We start from the raw sequence: 12793 nt of genomic DNA on the forward strand, positions 1-12793 counted from the left end.
TCCCCCACCATTTAATTTTTTGATAAATGATAAAAATGAGCTGTTATCAGAGAAGAAATAGTTTTTACTTCAAAAGATAAATAAACACAAAAAATAAGTTGATGTTTCCTAACAGGAAAAATACACTTTAACGATTGTGTGATGAGAAGCTGTTTATGTGCACATTACAAATGAAATATTGGAGTTAAGATGTTAGCCATATAGATGGGTGATTGTAACTTTACTGCCATTAAAAGATTTCAAATTGCATTCATGCTTCTGTGTACACATAATGAAAAATGGGCAAAATAATGAAGATTGACATTGCCCTATGTCTGCTGTTTAATTCTGCTGCCTGCTCCTCTACGATGCTACATCTCTAATCGTACACAGCTAGTGATACCTAGGAGTCTAAAGTTGTCGTCCATCAATTAAAAAATCACAAAGTTGGTTTAAAAAAAAGTTTATCCTCATTTTAAAAGAAGTTTATTTTTTGCAATTTAAAAATTGTCATTTTCCTAGTTTGGAATTGTAGCTTTCTGCATCTAGAAAAAGAAGAAAGTAATTTATTACTTGAATCACATTTGTAAAATGGTAATTATAGATTGATAGATGAAAGTATACCTTAATGAGGGACTTCCCTGGTGGTGCAGTGGTTAAGAATCTGCCCACCAATGCAGAGGGCAGGGGTTAGATCCTTGGTCCAGGAAGATCCCACATGCTATGGAGCAACTAAGCCCGTTTGCCACAACTACTGAGCCTGCGCTCTGAGAAGCCCACACACCGCAACAGAGAGTAGCCCCTGCTCTCCACAACTAGAGAAAGCCTGCACACGGCAATGAAGACCCAATGCAGCCAATAAATAATCAATAAATAATTTTTTAAAAAGTATACCTTAATGAGAAAATGAAAAGATAGCATTCTCAGTGTAGTTTTGAAAACCATATCAATGGATATAAATACACCGCATACTTTTCATTCCTGAAATCTGAGGAAAGTATTAGATATTACAGAAAAGTTTCCTGACTTTCTGTTGAGACAAATATTGGTTTAAGAAATATGAAAAAAACTAATACATATATAATAAAATGTATTAAATTGTATGAACTGTTTATATATTTTGGATATTAAAACTTGTTGAACATATTATTTGTAAATATTTTCTGCTATCCCATAGGTTGTCTTTTCATTTTGTTGATGGTTCCCTTTGCTGTTTAAAAGCTTTTAATTTTAACTAGGTCTCCTTTGTTTATTTTTGCTTTTATTTCTTTTGCCTTAGGGGACAGATCCAAAAATATATTTCTCCAATTTATGTCAAAGACTGTTCCTCCTATGTTTTCTTCTAGGAATTTTATAGTTTCAGGTCTTACATTTAGGTCTTTAATCCATTTTGAGTTTATTTTTGTATTTGGTGTGAGTAAATGTTCTAATCTCATTGTTTTACATGTAGCTGTCCAGTTTTCTCAGCACCACTTGTTGAAGAGACTGTCTTTTCTCCATTTTATTTCCTTAGCTCCTTTGTCATATATAAATTGACCATAAGCACATGGTTTATTTCTGGGCTTCCTATTCTGTTCCATTGATCTTTGTGTGTATTTTTGTGCCAGTACCATGCTGTTTTGATTACTGTAGCTTTGTAGTATAGTCTGAAGTGAGGGAGGGTGATACCTCCAGCTTTGTTCTTTTTCTCAAGATTACTTTGGTAATTCATGGTCTTTTGTGGTTCCATATGAAATTTAGGATTATTTGTTCTATTTCTGTGAAAAATATCATGGGTAGTTTGGCAGGGACTTCATTAAATCTGTAGATTGCTTTGGGTAGTAGGGCCATTTAAAAAATATTAATTCTTCCAAAGTAATAGCATAGGATACCTTTCCATTTCTTTGTATCATCTTCAAATTCTTTCATCAGTATTTTATAGTTTTCAGAGTATAGGCCTTTCACCTCTTTGGTTAAGTTTATTCATAGATATTTTATTCTTTTAGATGTGATTTTAAATGGGATTTTTTTTAACATTCTCTCTTCCTGATAGTTCATTATTAGTGTATAGAAAAGCCACAGATTTCTCTATATTAATCTTGTGTCCTGCAACTCTACTGAATTTATTTATTAATTCTAGTGTTTTACGGTGGATACTTCACTGTTTTCTATGTATAGTATTATGTCATCTTCAAATAGTAACAATTTTACTTCTTCACGTCCAATTTGGATGCCTTTTATTTCTTTTTCTTGTCTGATTGCTGTAGCTAGGACTTCCAATACTATGTTAAATAGAAGTGGTGAGAATACTACTTCTGACCTTGTCTTGTTTCTGAATATGGAGGAAAGGATTTCGGCTTTTCACCATTGACAATGATGTTAGCTGTGAGTTTTCATAAATGGCCTTTATCATGTTGAGATATGTTTCCTGTATACCCACTTTAATGAGAGTTTTTATTATGAATGTATGTTGAATTTTGTCAAATGCGTTTTCTGCATCTCCTGAGATGATAATGTGACTTTTATCCTTCCTTTTGTTACTGTGGTGTAGCACATTGATTGATTTGTGAACGTTGAAACATCCTTGGGTCCCATGAATAAATCCAACATGGATCATGTTTTGTGACCATTTTTATATGCTGTTGGATTCAGTTTGCAAATATTTTGTTGAGAATTTTTGCCTCTATGTTAATCAAAGTTATTGGCTTGTAGTTCTCTTTTATTGTAGTGCCTTTGTTTTAGTATCGGGGTAATGGTAGCTTCATATAATGAATTTAGGAGTGTTTCATCATCTTAAATTTTTTGGAATAATTTGAGAAAGATATTATCTCTCCTTTCTATATTTGGTAGAATTCCCCTGTGAAGCTGTCTGGTCATGACTTTTGTTTGCTAGGAGTATTTTTTATTAAAAATTCAATTTCACTACTAGTAATTGGACTGTTCAAATTGTCTGTTTTTTCTTGATTCAGTCTTGGCATGTTGTATGTTTCTAGAATTTTTCCATTTTTTCTAAGTTGTCCAATTCGCTGGCATATAACTGTTCATAGTATTCACTTATGATTTTTTGTATCTCTGTGGTATTGTTAATTATTTCTCCTCTTTTATTTCTTATTTTGTTAATTTGGGTTCTCTCTCTCATTTCTTCTTGGTGAACCTGGGTAAATGTTTAATCTATTTTGATTATCTTTTCAAAAAACCGCCTTTTGGTTTCATTGCTCTTTTCTATTATTTACTCTCCATTTTATTTAATTCCTCTATGATCTTGATTATTTCCTTCCTTCTGCTGACTTTGATCTTTCTTTGTCATAATTTTTCTAATTCTTTCAGGTGGTAGGTTAGGTTGTTTATCTGAGATTTTTCTTCTTTCTTGATGAAAGCCTGTATTGCTATAAATTTCCCTCTTAGAAGTGCTTTTGCTGCATCCCAGAGATTTAGGAATGTTGTGTTTCCATTTTCATTTGTCTCCTGGTATTTTCTGATTTCTTCTTTGATTTCTTCATTGACCCATTGGTTTTTTACTAGCATGTTGTTCAGTATCCATGTGTTTGTTTGTTTGTTTTCATTTTTCTTTATGCAGGTGTTTTCCAGTTTCATACTGTTGTGCTCAGAAAATATGCTTGATATAATTTCTGTCCTATTAAATTCGTTGAGGCTTGTTTTGTGGCCTAGCATGTGATCTATTCTGGAGAATGATCCATGTGTACTGGAAAAGAATATGTATTCTGCTGTGTTTGGATGAAATGTCCTGTAGCTCTCTATTAAGTCCAACTAGTCTATAGTGTCATTTAAGATCACTGTGGCCATATTCATCTTCTGTGTGGATGATCTGTCCATTGATGGAAGTGAGATGTTAAAGTCCCCTAATATTATTGCACTATTGTCAGTTTATCCTTTAATGTCTCTTGGTATTTACTTTGTATATTTATGTGCTCCTGTATTGGGTACATATGTGTTAACGAGTGTGATACTCTCTTCTTGTACTAAACTCCTTATCATTGTATAATGCCCTTCTTTGTCTTTTGTTATATTTCTTTGGGTTAAAGTCTATTTTGTCTGAAATGAGTATTGCTAACTCCACTTCCTTGTCATTTCCATTTGCATGAAATATAATTTTCCATCCTATCACTTTCAGTCTGTGTGTGTCTTTACTTCTGAAGTGATTCTCTTGTAGGAAGCATAGAGATGGTCCTGGTGTTTTCTTTTATCCAATCAGCCACCCTATGTCTTTTGATTGATGCATTTAGTCCATTGACATTTAAAGTAATTATTGATAGGTATGCCTTATTGCCATTTTATTACTTGTATTAGGGTTCATTTTGTAGTTCTTCCTTGTTTAATTCTTCTTTCTGTTGCTTTCCTTGTGGCTTGATGATTTTCCTTAGTGGTATGCTTGAGTTCATTTATTTTTGTTTTTGTTTTGTATCCATTGTGTGTTCTTGATTTGTGGTTGCCATGGAGTCCATATATGTTGACACATAATTACATCCACTTGTTTTAAATTGGTACTCTTTAACCAATTTATAATGTGTTTAAGTTCAAACACATTATAAAAGGTATACATTTTTTACTCTCCCAACTCATATTTTGTGTTCTTTTTACATCTTTATTGGGGTATAATTGCTTTACAATGTTGTGTTATTTGATGCTGTATAAGAGAGTGAATCAGCTATATGTATATATATATCCCCATATCCCCTCCCTCTTGTGTCTCCCTCTCACACTCCCTATCCCACCCCTCTAGGTGGTCACAAAGCACAAAGCTGATCTCCCTGAGCTATGTAGCTGCTTCCCACTAGCTATCTATTTTACATTTGGTAGTGTATATATGTCAATGCTACTCTCTCACTTCCTCCCAGCTTACACTTGGCCCTCCCCGTGTACTCAAGTGCATTCTCTACATCTGTGTCTTTATTTCTGTCCTATCCCTAGGTTTGTCAGAAGGTTTTTTTTTTTTTTGGATTCCATATATACATGTGTTAACATACTGAATTTATTTCTCTCTTTCTGACGAACTTCACTCTATATGACAGATTCTACGTCCATTCACCTAACTACAAATAACTCAATTTTGTTTCTTTTTATGGCTGAGTAATATTCCATTGTATATATGTGCCACATCTTCTTTATCCATTCATTTGTCTATGGACATTTAGGTTGCTTCCATGTCCTGGCTATTGTAAACAGTGCTGCAATGGACACTGTGGTACCTGTCTCTTTTTGAATTATTGTTATCTCAGGGTATATGCCCAGTAGTGGAATTGCTGGGTCAAATGGTAGTTCTATTTTTAGTTTTTTAAGGAACCTTCATACTGTTCTCCATAGTGGCTGTATCAATTTACATTCCCACCAAGAGTGCAAGAGGGTTCCCTTTTCTCCACACCCACTCCAGCATTTACTGTTTGTAGATTTTTTGATGATAGCAATTCTGATTGGTGTGAGGTGATACCTCTTTGTGGTTTTGATTTGCATTTCTCTAATGATTAGTGATGTTGAGCATCCTTTCATCTGTTTGTTGGCAATATGTGTATCTTCTTTGGAGAAATGTCTATTTAGGTCTTCTGCCTATGTTTGTGTTGGGTTGGGTTTTTTTTTGATACTGAGCTGCATGAGCTGCTTGTATATTTTGGAGATTAATCCTTTGTCAGTTGCTTCATTTGCAAATATTTTCTCCCATTCGGAGGGTTGTCTTTTTTTTTAACATCTTTATTGGAGTATAATTGCTTCACAATGGTGTGTTAGTTTCTGCTTTATAACAAAGTGAATCAGTTATACATGTACATATGTTCCCATATCTCTTCTCTCTTGCATCTCCCTCCCACACTCCCTATCCCACCCCTCTAGGTGGTCACAAAGCACAGAGCTGATCTCTCTGTGCTAGGTGGTTGCTTCCCACTGCCTATCTATTTTACGTTTGGTAGTGTATATATGCCCATGCCACTCTCTCACTTTGTCACATCTTACCCTTCCCCCTCCACATATCCTCAAGTCCATTCTCTAGTAGGTCGGTGTCTTTATTCCCGCCTTGCCACTAGGTTCTTCATGACCTTTTTTTTTTCTTTTCTTTATATTCCATATATATGTGTTAGCATACTGTATTTGTTTTTCTCTTTCTGACTTACTTCACTCTGTATGACAGACTCTAACTGCATCCACCTCACTACAAATAACTCCATCTCGTTTCTTTTTATGGCTGAATAATATACCATTGTATATATGTGCCACATCTTCTTTATCCACTCATCCAATGATGGACACTTAGGTTGCTTCCATGTCCTGGCTATTGTAAATAGAGCTGCAATGAACATTGTGGTACATGACTCTTTTTGAATTATGGTTTTCTCAGGGTATATGCCCAGTAGTGGGATTGCTGGGTCATATGGTAGTTCTATTTTTTAAGGAACCTCCATACTGTTCTCCATAGTGGCTGTATCAATTTACATTCCCACCAACAGTGCAAAAGGGTTCCCTTTTCTCCACACCCTCTCCAGCATTTATTGTTTCTAGATTTTTTGATGATGACCATTCTGACCAGTGTGAGATGATATCTCATTGTAGTTTTGATTTCTCTAATGATTAATGATGTTGAGCATTCTTTCATGTGTTTGTTGGCAATCTGTATATCTTTGGAGAAATGTCTATTTAGGTCTTCTGCCCATTTTTGGATTGGGTTGTTTGTGTTTTTGCTATTGAGCTGCATGAGCTGCTTGTAAATTTTGGAGATTAATCCTTTGTCAGTTGCTTCGTTTGCAAATATTTTCTCCCATTCTGAGGGTTGTCTTTTGGTCTTGTTTATGGTTTCCTTTGCTGTGCAAAAGCTTTTAAGTTTCATTAGGTCCCATTTGTTTATTTGTGTTTTTATTTCCATTTCTCTAGGAGCTGGGTAAAAAAGGATCTTGCTGTGATTTATGTCATAGAGTGTTCTGCCTATGTTTTCCTCTAAGAGTTTGATAGTGTCTGGCCTTACATTTAGGTCTTTAATCCATTTTGAGTTTATTTTTGTGTATGGTGTTAGGGAGTGTTCTAATTTCATTCTTTTACATGTAGCTGTCCAGTTTTCCCAGCACCACTTATTGAAGAGGCTATCTTTTCTCCATTGTATATGCTTGCCTCCTTTATCAAAAATAAGGTGATCATATGTGTGTGGGTTTATCTCTGGGCTTTCTATCCTGTTCCATTGATCTGTATTTCTGTTTTTGTGCCAGTACCAAGCTGTCTTGATTACTATAGCTTTGTAATATAGTCTGAAGTCAGGGAGCCTGATCCCTCCAGCTCCATTTTTCATTCTCAAGATTGCTTTGGCTATCGGGGTCTTTTGTGTTTCCATACAAATTGTGAAATCTTTTGTTCTAATTCTGTGAAAAATGCCAGTGGTACTTTCATAGGGATTGCATTGAATCTGTAGATTGCTTTGGCTAGTAGAGTCATTTTCACAATGTTGATTCTTCCAATCCAAGAACATGGTATATCTCTCCATCTATTTGTATCATCTTTAATTTCTTTCATCAGTGTCTTATAATTTTCTGCGTACAGGTCTTTTGTCTCCTTAGGTAGGTTTATTCCTAGATATTTTATTCTTTTTGTTGCAATGGTAAATGGGAATGTTTTCTTAATTTCACTTTCAGATTTTTCATCATTAGTGTATAGGAATGTAAGAGATTTCTGTGCATTAATTTTATATCCTGCTACTTTACCAAATTCATTAATTAGCTCTAGTAGTTTTCTGGTAGCATCTTTATGATTCTCTATGTATAGTATCATGTCATCTGCAAACAGTGGCAGCTTTACTTCTTCTTTTCCGGTTTGGATTCCTTTGGTTTCTTTTTCTTCTCTGATTGCTGTCGCTAAAAATTCCAAAACTATGTTGAATAATAGTGGTGAGAGTGGGTAACCTTGTCTTTTTCCTAATCTTAGAGGAAATGGTTTCAGTTTTTCACCATTGAGAGCGATATTGGCTGTGTGTTTGTCATATATGGTGTTTGTTACGTTGAGGTAGGTTCCCTCTATGCCCACTTTCTGGAGAGTTTTTAATCATAAATGGTGCTGAATTTTGTCAAAAACTTTTCCTGCATCTTTTGAGATTGTCATATGGTTTTTATCCATCATTTTGTTAATATGGTGTATCACATAGCTTTATTTGCATATATTGAAGAATCCTTGCATTCCTGGGATAAACCCAACTTGATCATGGTGTATGATCCTTTTAATGCACTGTTGGATTATTTTTGCTAGTAGTTTGTTGAGGATTTTTGCATCTATTTCATCAGTGATATTGGTCTGTAGTTTTCTTTTTCTGTGACATCTTTGTCTGGTTTTGGTATTAGGGTGATGTTGACCTGGTAGATGAGTTTGGGAATGTTCCTCACTCTGCTATATTTTGGAAGAGTTTGAGAAGGATAGGTGTTAGCACTTCTCTAAATGTTTGATAGAATTCACCTGTGAAGCCATCTGGTCCTGGGCTTTTGTTAGCTGGAAAATTTTTAATCACAGTTTCAATTTCAGTGCTTTTGTTGGTCTGTTCATATTTTCTATTTCTTCCTGGTTCAGTCTTGGAGGGTTGTACTTTTCTAAGAATGTGTCCATTTCTTCCAGGTTATCCATTTTATTGGCATATAGTTGCTTGTAGTAGTCTCTCATTATCCTTTGTATTTCTGCAGTGTCATTTGTTACTTCTCCTTTTTCATTTCTGATTCTATTGATTTGAGTCTTCTCCCTTTTTTTCTTGATGAGTCTAGCTAATGTTTTATCAATTTTGTTTATCTTCTCAAAGAATCAGCTTTTAGTTTTATTGATCTTTGTTATTGTTTTCTTCATTTCTTTTTCATTTTTTTCTGATCTGATCTTTATGATTTCTTTACTAACTCTGGGGTTTATTTTGTTGTTGTTGTTGTTCTTTCTCTACGTGCTTTAGGTGTAAGGTTAGGTTGTTTATTTGAGATATTTCTTGTTTCTTGAGGTAGGATTGTATTGCTATAAACTTCCCTCTTAGAACTGCTTCTGGTGCATCCCATTGATTTCGGGTCATCCTGTTTTCTTTGTCATTTGTTTCGAGGTACTTTTTGATTTCCTCTTTGATTTCTTCAGTCATATCTTGGTTATTTAGTAGTGTATTTTTTAGCCTCCATGTGTTTGTATTTTTTACAGATTTCTTCCTGTAATTGATATCTAGTCTCATAGCACTGTGGTCAGAAAAGTTACTTGATGTGATTTCAATGTTCTTAAATTTACCGAGGTTTGATTTGTGACCCAAGATATGATCCGTCCTGGAGAACGGTCCATGAGCACTTGAGAAGAATGTGTATTCTGTTGTTTTTGATTGGAATGTCCTTTAAATATCAATTAAGTCCATCTGGACTAATGTGTCCTGTAATGCTTGTGTTTCCTTATTTATTTTCATTTTGGATCATCTGCCCATTGGTGAAGGTGGGATGTTAAAGTCCTCTACTATGATTGTGTTACTGTTGATTTCCCCTTTTATGGCTGTTAGCATTTGCCTTATGTACTGAGGTGCTCCTATGTTGGGGGTATAAATATTTACAATTGGTGTATCTTATTCTTGGATTGAACCCTTGATCGTTATGTAGTGTCCTTCTTTATATCTTGTAATAGTGTTTATTTTAAAGTCTGTTTTGTCTGATATGAGTTTTGCTACTCCAGCTTTCTTTTAATTTCCATTTGCATGGAATATCTTTTTCCATCCCCTCATTTTCAGCCTGTATGTGTCCCTAGGTCTGAAGTGGGTCTCTTGTAGGCAGCGTATATACAGGTCTTATTTTTGTATCCATTCAGCCAGTCTGTGTCTTCTGGTTGGAGCATTTAATCCATTTACATATAAGGTAATTATCGATATGTTTGTTCCTATTACCATTTTCTTAATTGTTTTGGGTTTGTTATTGTAGGTCTTTTCCTTCCCCTGTGTTTCCTGCCTAGCAAAGTTCCTTTAGCATTTTTTGTAAGGCTGGTTTGGTGGTGCTGAATTCTCTTAACTTTTGCTCGTCTGTAAATGTTTTAATTTCTCCATTGAATCTGAATGAGATCCTTGCTGGGTAGAGTAATCTTGGTTGTAGTTTTTTCGCTTTCATCACTTTAAATATGTCTTGCCAGTCCCTTCTGGCTTGCAGAATTTCTGATGAAAGATCATCTGTTAACCTTATGGGGATTGCCTTGTATGTTATTTGTTGCTTTTCCCTTGCTGCTTTTAATATTTTGTCTTTGTATTTAATTTTTGATAGTTTGATTACTGTGTGTCTTGGTGTGTTTCTCCTTGGATTTATCCTGTGTGGGACTCTCTGTGCTTCCTGGAATTTACTGACTATTTCCTTTCCCATGTTAGGGAAGTTTTCAACTATAATCTCTTCAAATATTTTCTCAGACCCTTTGTTTTTTTCTTCTTCTTCTGCGACCCCTGTAATTCGAATGTTGGTGTGTTTAATGTTGTCCCAGAGGTCTCTGAGACTGTCCTCAATTCTTTTCATTATTTTTTCTTTATTCTGTTCTGTGGCAGTTATTTCCAATATTTTATCTTCCAGGTAACTTATCTGTTCTTCTGCCTCAGTTATTCTGCTTTCGATTCCTTCTAGAGTATTTTTAATTTTTGGTATTGTGTTGTTCATCATTGTCTGTTTGCTCTTTAAGTCTTCTAAGTCCTTGTTAAATGTTTCTTGTATTTTCTCTATTCTATTTTCAAGATTTTGGATCATCTTTACTGTCATTACTCTGAATTCTTTTTCAGGTAGACTGTGTATTTCCTCTTCATTTGTTTGATCTGGTGGGTTTTTACTTTGCTCTTTCATCTGCTGCATATTTCTCTGTCTTCCCATTTTACTTGACTTATTGTGTTTGGGTCTCCTTTTCACAGGCTGCAGCTTCATAGTTCCAGTTGTGTTTGGTGTCTGCTCACAGTGGGTAAGGTTGGTTCAGTGGCTTTTGTAGGCTTCCTGGTGGAGGGGACTGGTGCCTGTGTTCTTGTCATGGGGCTGGATCTTGTTATCCTGCTGGGCAGGACCACGTCCAGTGGTGTGTTTTGGGTTGTCTGTGAACTTAGTATGACTTTTGGCATCCTCTCTGCTAATGGGTGGGTTTATGTTCCTGTGTTGCTAGTTGTTTGGCATGGGCCGTCCAGCACTGGAGCTTGCTGCCCATTGGGTGGAGCTGGATCTTAGTGTTGAGTTGGAGATCTCTAGGAGATCTCTCGCTGATTGATATTATGTGGGGCCATGATGTCTCTGGTGGTCCAATGTTCTGGACTCAGCTCTCCCACCTTGGAGGCTCAGGTCTGACACCTGGCCGGAGCACCAAAACCCTGCCAGACACATGGCTCAGAAGAAAAGGAAGAAAAAAAAAACAAAAAAAAAAACACGAAGAGACAGACCCCTAGGACAAATGATAAAACCAAACATAAGCAGACAATATCACACAAAGAAACATACACATACATACTCATAAAAAGAGAAAAAAGGAAAAAAAATAAAAATAAAATTAAAAAGTAAGAAAAAGAAATGGAAGAGAGTAACCAAACGAATAAACAAATCCGCCAATGATAACAAGCACTAAAAACTAAACTAAGTAAACATACAACCAGAAAAAAAATCAGATGCAGAAAGCAAACCCCAATTCTACAGTTGCTCCCAGAGTCCACCACCTCAATTTTGGGGACATTCATTGTCTATTCAGGTATTCCACAGATTCAGGTTTATCAACTTCATTTTGTGGATTTATTCTGCTGCTCCTGAGGTTGCATGGAGAAATTTCTCTTTCTGTTCTTTGTTCGCACATCTCCTGGGGTTCAGCTTTGGTTTTGGCCCTGCCTCTGCATGTAGGCTGCCCTAAGGCATCCGTTCCCCATGCAGACCAGAGGGAGTTAAAGTAGCAGCTGATTAGCGCTCTCTTGCTAACTCAGGCCATGGAGAGGGAGGGGTACGGTAGTCATAATTGGAATGCGAGGTGAGCCTGTGGTGGCAGATGCTTGAATGACATTGCAACAGCCTGAGGTGCACCATGTGTTCTCCCAGGGAAGTTGTCCTTGGATCATGGGACCTTGGCAGTGACGTGCTACACAGGCTCCTGGGCGGGGGGGGGGGTGTGAGTAGTGACCTGCCCTTGCACACAGGATTGTTGGAGGCTGTGCAACAGCCTTAGCATCTCATGCCCATCTCTGGGGTCCAAGCTGAGAGCTGTGGCTCACGCCCATTTCTGGAGCTTGCTTAGGCAGTGCACTGCCTTCTGTGGGCACACGGAGCAGGAACCCCCTGTCCTCACACACCTCGAAACAATAGTCTCTTGCCTCTTTGGCAAGTACAGACATTTTCCCTGACTCCCTCCTGGCTAGCTGTGGTGCACTAGCCCCCTTCAGGCTGTCTTCACACAGCCAACCCTAGTCCTCTCCCTGGGTTCTGACCTCTGAAGCCAGAGCCTCAGCTCCCAGCCCCCACCTGCCCTGGTGGGTGAGCAGACAAGCATCTCAGGTTGGTGAGTGCTGGTCAGCACTGATTTTTTTTGCTGGAATCTCTCCACTTTGCCCTCTGCATCCCTGTTGCTGTGCTCTCCTCCGTGACTCTGAAGCTTAACCCTGCCCACCCCCCATCACCACCAGTGAAGGGGCTCCCTAGTGTGTGGAAAATTTTCCTCCTTCACAGCTCCCTCCCAGAGGTGCAGGTTCCATCCCTTTTCTTTTGTCTCTGTTTTTTCTTTTTTCTTTTGCCCTACCCAGGTATGTGGGGATTTTCTTGCCTTTTGGGAAGTCTGAGGTCTTCTGCCAGCATTTAGTAGGTGTTCTGTAGGAATTGTTCTACATGTAGATGTAGTTTTGATGTATTTGTGGGGAGAAAGGTGATCTCTA

The 12793-nt window shown here is 36.9% G+C and overlaps 1 protein-coding gene across 4 annotated transcripts in view; it reads left to right on the plus strand.

The window, feature by feature from the left end:
* The window catches only part of DACH2 (dachshund family transcription factor 2), a 623157-nt gene that overhangs the window by 343484 nt on the left and 266880 nt on the right, over positions 1-12793 (plus strand). The window lies entirely within an intron of this gene.

This window comes from Balaenoptera borealis (assembly GCF_965194805.1).
Source record: "Balaenoptera borealis genome assembly, chromosome: X".
Classification (NCBI taxonomy): Eukaryota; Metazoa; Chordata; class Mammalia; order Artiodactyla; family Balaenopteridae; genus Balaenoptera; species Balaenoptera borealis.